The 6,000-nt window shown below is 42.1% G+C and overlaps 1 protein-coding gene across 8 annotated transcripts in view; it reads left to right on the top strand.

Annotated features, from left to right (window-relative positions):
- The first annotated feature begins 394 nt into the window (after nt 1-394).
- The window catches only part of TNRC6B (trinucleotide repeat containing adaptor 6B), a 140,577-nt gene continuing 134,971 nt past the window's right edge, over nt 395-6,000 (top strand). For 3 of the 8 annotated variants that reach the window (XM_068941463.1, XM_068941429.1, XM_068941420.1), the window contains exon 1: nt 401-627. The gene's annotated coding sequence lies outside the window, so the exon portion shown is untranslated. Of the gene's footprint in view, nt 628-6,000 lie in introns of all 8 variants that reach the window. The other 5 variants (XM_068941437.1, XM_068941386.1, XM_068941394.1 and 2 more) reach the window with 3 other exon arrangements.

Genomic DNA, 6,000 nt, shown 5'->3' with positions numbered 1-6,000 from the left:
ACCCAATCCGCGCTGTGGGAGGGCGGGGCAAGTAGGGGCGGCCAAGTGGGTGCCCCATTTTAGGGGCAAATCTTACAGCCAACTGGCAGGAAGGAAGAAGGGGTAGGAGCCAGTGAGGGTTGCGAAGGGGCAATGCCAAGATATGACAGTCAGCAAATGTAACCAATGAGTGCGGGGGCAGTGACGAAGCAGCCCAGTCAGAGGAGCTGAGAGGCGGGGTCCCCCTTTGATAGACAAGTTCCGTGGCTAATGGGCGGAGAGATGGCAGGGGTTCTTCCCAATGGGCAGCGTGCAAGGGCGGAAAGGGGAGAGGAGAGAGAAGACGAGCAGGCGATGAGCCCAATCAGCGCGGGGGTCGGCGCGGCGCCGTCCAATAGGCGGCTCGAGGGGCGGTGCGGGGGAGTGTCTCGGTGTGTTTGGGTTCGTGCTCCTCGGGGGAGGGAGACGGCGGCGAGGAAAGTTTTTTTTTTTTTTTGGGGGGGGGGGAAGAAAGGGGGAGGGCCAGTTATCGCATCTTGTTCGCGTTTGTTTTCTGGGTTCGCGTTTCCCCGGCGGGCGGGCGGGAGGAGCCGCCTCCGGCACTGAGAAAAAGGGGGCTCAGCGCACCGCGGCGGCGCCTCCTCAGCGGTGAGTGCGGGACAAGCTCCCTCCTCCCTCTCCCCCTCCCCGCGCCCCGGAGGAACAGGCGGGTGGGCGAGCTGGCTCCGGGCCTCCCTCAGCGTTACCTCAGGGCCCTTCCCGCCCCTGGCGCCGCGCGGACCCTCGCGCTGCCTGAGAGGGGCCGTTGGCGCGGCCCGCGCGCCCCCTCCCCCCGCGCCGAGCTGCGGTGCCGCTGGGGGGGGGGGAGGGGGGTGGCTCGGCGGCGGCTCAAGGGCGCTGCTCCCCCGCCGCCGCGCGCCTGTCCCGGGGCAGAGCCGGGCTCGCGCCGCCCTCGCCGCCGCGGCTGCGCGCCCCTCCGCCCCCTCCGGTTTCCTCGGCGGGACGCGCGGGCGGCCCCGAGGCCGCTGCCTGGCGCCGCGGCGCGCAGCGCTGCGCTCCCGGTGGCCCGGTGGCCTCCCGCTGCCGAGCCCGCCTCCCTCCGGGCAAGAGCCTCCCGCCCAGAGCGAGCAAAACGTAAAACGGCGGAAGGACGCCGAGGAGCCTTTCTGTGGTTGGAGGAAAAAAGTGATTTTTGTGTCGTGTGGGGACAATCCTGAGGTTATGTCGATACCACTACAAACCACACTGGATGTGTCGAACACGATGCTAGTTAAAATGTGTGTATGTGGGTGGGAGGAGTGACCGTGCTTAGAGGTGTGTCCCAGGCACGCAAAAAAAAAAAAAAAAAGTTTCCTGAGCCGTTTGTAGGAAAATAAGCGAATATTTGTTTCAGGAGACGCTTCAGCAGCATTGGATAACACTGGTTCTAGCATGGCATCTTGCACACCCAAATTTTCTTTACAATGCTCCATGTAGCAGAATCTTAAATAGGACTTTTTTTTTTAAATACTAACAGGTTTCAACAAAATGTTTTTTTTTACCTAAAATAAGCATGGTTAAGTACAAGATACTTCATTTTTCTTAGTTTAATATTGAAGGTTTTTTACTGACACTAAGGACATCCATTTGTCTATCTGCATAGAGCTTGCAGAGTACCTTTAGAATTAACTAATATGTCCATAGTTATTATTTTTAGCCATGACTTATTAAGTTTCAATGACCCAGATTTTTGTCCCCTACAAAAACCGTGAATCTTAATTTTACTGAAAAGTAGTAGGTAGAACTTTGTGGTTTGTATAGCTCCATATTTGAAAGATCTGGTTTGCTTATTAGTCTCTAGCAAAATTGCTATTCAGGTAAATTGAATTTTTTAGTTTTTGGTGTAAGTGGTGTTGGGCAACAGCTTTAGTTCACAGAATTATTAAATAGGTACACAGATTCAACCAGCTTTGCAGTTAGTATGTCTACAGTGCAATTGCTCAACAATTCTGTCTTCTCTTACCGGAGTGGCTGTGATGAGACAAGATTTCTTGGGAAAGTGCCTGCTGTTGAGAATTGAGTAAATGCTCTGATCTGCTGTATTACCTGAGATCCTAATTTAAAAAAGAGGGTCAAGTTTTTCTACGTGATCTGTAGTTAGCGTAGTGACTGCGGTGTAGATTTGCCTTGGAGATTTGTTTAAAATGGGTGGCTTTTCACTTGTGTTTGGTAACTCAATTGCAGGTAAAACTAGTCAGTCCTGCAGTAAAGAAGTAGCTCTGCAAAAAGTTGAGGCTGGGGAAGGAGGAGTGGAACCCTCTTGAGGTAGCAAGCGTGTTAGCTTTCCTGCTGTAAAGTTCTGCGGGCAGCAAGATCTTATTTCATAGAAGCTAGGAGAGGTTAGCGTTATGCTCTTTCACCTTGCCCAGATATGTTGTACGTAAAAGTTCTATTTGTGAACATACAATTTTCTGTAAAACTATGTAAACATGTATAAAATTAGCTCCCAATTTTCTCTGCTAATTGGTAAAATTCTACTGTGCATACTTTTTTTTTTTGTGAACTTTCAATTCAACAGTTTCAGTTTCTTGGTAATGTTGTTATTGAGATGTTTAGTAAAGGGAACAACTTCAGTCCCATAAAGTAGAAAGAACAACTGCAACATTAGTTATAAAACAGTCTATGTATCCTGATTAAGTAGTCATATGTCTTGGTGTGTTACTGCAGTTTTTATATAGCTGTAAATTTGTCTAGAAATCTAAGTTTTCACTTATAAATGAGGTTTTGCTACATCAAATATTTTGAGAAAAAGTCTTGAAGGCGTGAATCAAAAGTATTGTCTACCTGAGTTTGTGCGATTGTGCATTCTCATGAACTCATTGAGGTAGAACGTGTGTCACAACTTTGCTTGGTGAGGTGTATTTGATCATTAAAACTTGAAATAGTATGTAGCTTACTGATGTTGGAGAACAACTTGAAGAGTAGAGAGCTTCAGGAGGAAATGATGCGTAGTTCTGAGACGCTATATTTTACCTTTGATTTTCTTCCTTTCATAGGAAATAGAAAAATGGAAATAATTTGTTGTGCAGATGCATAGTATGCATCATGTATACAGATAGTTGCATCCAAAATGATGGGATGAATTAGAGATCTGCCATACAATAAGTCATTTGAAAATATCTTTAAACAGTTTTTGTTATTTTAGGGTTTGATTTTTTTTTTTTCCTTCCCCCAGCAAAATTAGTGTTTCTGCTCACAGAAGAGTTTTAACAATTAAGCTGTATCAGCTGGAGATCATAAAATAAGCCTAAAACACAAGTCCTCTTCAAATTCTAAAAAAAAAAAAAAAAAAAAAAAAAGCTTAGTTACTGACTTGAATGAATTTATTAATAGTCTGCGTAATAGTTCAGTTACTTTATTCTGCGTTTTCTGCCGAACGCAAAGGTTTTTGTCCTAGTCACTTATTGCTATTATCATTTCTTCCCCCAACAATATCTTTTTATATATAGATACTATCTGGTTTGTGCAATAATAGTAATAATGATTAAGTGTCATTCTCTGCCTTCTTTGCCGTGACTTTTCTCAGTAATTGCTCTCTAGTGCTATTATGTTCACAAATTCCGCAGTGCATTCACAGTTCTTTTTTATTTTATTTTATTTTCCCACTTAACCTTTTTCTACCAGTAATTTCTGGATCAGTATATCTGTCATTGTGAAGAATTGGTGTTGTTTGTCTTCATCTGATAAATTAACCATATTTAATGCATAGTTAAGGGATGGATCTGATACCACCAAATGTATGTCAGGGTTTTTTTTAACATGGAAGTTTTCTGTCACCTCACTGCTTATAATGTGTGTGCCTGAATTATCTTTGGAATTGCCTTTAATGATTTTTATTGTGCTTTTGGAAATAACACTTGTGAAGTGTTGTATTATCTTGTGGAAAAAATAGTAAGATGCCAGTCATCAGTTATAATAGGAAGGACTTACCACAGATATGTGGAATTATCCACTAAGAACATACATTTCTAATGGTTTAACTAACAAAAAATGAGGTTACAATAGAATTAAGATTTTTGGATTCTTGCAGATAGTCTTCCTTAGCTTAATGTTTATTGCCTTTCTCTCTTTTCAGATAAAATACATATGCTAAGGTTTGCTCTTTCAGCACATAGCATGTGGAATAGGGACTGAGGCATCGTTATTAATTTGTTGTGAATCCAAACTAAACTTTTTGCTACCGTCTGCTAATAGAAGTAGGGGCACTTTTGGTACTTGACCAGCTGTCACTGTCAGACAAGGAATTGCCAGTTGGTATTTCTGCTTGCAAGTTGACTAGTGTAGTAGTAATCAGGATATTCTGATTTCTGTTCTGTGTAGTCTTCAGCATATAGAAAAGCGCTCTATCATACTTCTCTACATTTCTCCGCTTTACTGTTCCTATCTCCTTTGCACTGCACAAAAACAGTGAAAGCATTTCTCGTTATTTGTGCTTCAGGGAAGTAAATATGCTTTGCTGCAAACATTTCATGTATTTTTTTTTCCTGTGGAGCAGTAGGCAATGAGTATATTAAATAAATTTTCCCTTTGCCTTTTTATGGCGGTAAGAAGGGAAGCATCTTTTTGCACTTACTATGGTTTGCATGTTGTAGGGGAATGTTCTGAGGTTTTTAAGTTTTCATCAGCGTAAGGGTTGTGGTTGGCGTTTGGATGTGCTCTATGTTTACCATGTAGCGAGCTATGGAGATGACCTTTTCCAGTTTCAGCTAGCCAGTACAGATTGCATTTCTGGGCCTCGTCAGCTTTAGTAGTTCTGAAATCAGATATCTTGCGTTATTTCCCGATTAAATGTGTGTGGATTAGAGAAAACATAATGGTTCCTCCATGAAAAATGTGGAAAAAAAATTGGTGCTTCATCTGAAACTTTCATTGTTTTGATTTATTTTTTTTTTTTTAAGTATCTATTTAAAAGGGTAAAATGAAAACTGAAAGTAGATATTAACCAGTTTAGCTTTTGGGACTGTGGACAAATACACTGTTTGACAGGAGAAATGGGGGGGGTACCATAAGACAGTATTATTGAGGCACGATATAGGAGAGACTGGTCAAAATGTAACGTATAAATTAGTAATCAATATATTTTGACCCTGTCAGGGAGAAGATTGAAGGCCAAAAATCTAGTTAATGGATGAAAGCGTAAGAAGTAAAGTTGCAGAACAAAGGGTGATAATTTTGGATAGCTTGACAGAGGATTAGGAAATAGGTGATATTATATCGTGATGCATGTTGGAGGGGAGCCGTGTAAATAATCCAGATGAGTAGAAAAGTAATTCATTCGTTTATTATTTACATTTAACTTCTATAGTTTCATCTTAGCTCTTGACAGTGCTATAAAAAGTACTACAGTGGAATAACAACCTGAAAAAGTTTTTAGAAGAAGTTCTTAGACGTCTTGAAAGCTATTATTTTGTACTTTTTTTTATTTTGTAATTCTTACAAATACTGATAACTTTGTTCTTTAAGTTTAGAGATTTTCATATTCTAGCCTGTGTTTTAATAGTAAAAATGCTTTTTTCTGTTTCTCTGATCATCTTGTATACTGGGGTTAGTGGGGAAAAAAGTAAACTTTATGAGAAAGTTTCACAAGTTAAATTAAAAATATGCTTATAAATCAAGAAACTAAATGTGCACAAAGCCTTATGCCAGCATTCTTACATTAAGACTGGTTTATTAAATCTGCACGTTATCAGAACTGAGAAACTTCTGGGCTGCTCTAAGGCAGTCCTTACCAACTTTCTGGATCCTGTGACCTCTCTACAAAAATCTCATGGCTATACCATGTGCATTGCAGGAAATGTGCCTGTTCCTTGGAGATAGGAGTAACTCTCCGGGGACTTGCTGGTTCACTGTGGATTAAGCATGCTTTGGCCCAGGGGCAATCCACCAATGTTAATAGCAGTAGTCCCTCCTGTCTTGCATCTTCCTACAGCCAAAAGTATAAATTACCCAGCAACCCTGTGTCAGCACAGTCTAGTTATAAAC

The sequence above is a fragment of the Struthio camelus genome, chromosome 1 (genome assembly GCF_040807025.1).
Source record: "Struthio camelus isolate bStrCam1 chromosome 1, bStrCam1.hap1, whole genome shotgun sequence".
In the NCBI taxonomy this organism is placed as follows: Eukaryota; Metazoa; Chordata; class Aves; order Struthioniformes; family Struthionidae; genus Struthio; species Struthio camelus.
The sequence above is the reverse complement of the archived record's forward strand: the minus strand, read 5'-3'. Positions and strand labels throughout refer to the sequence as shown.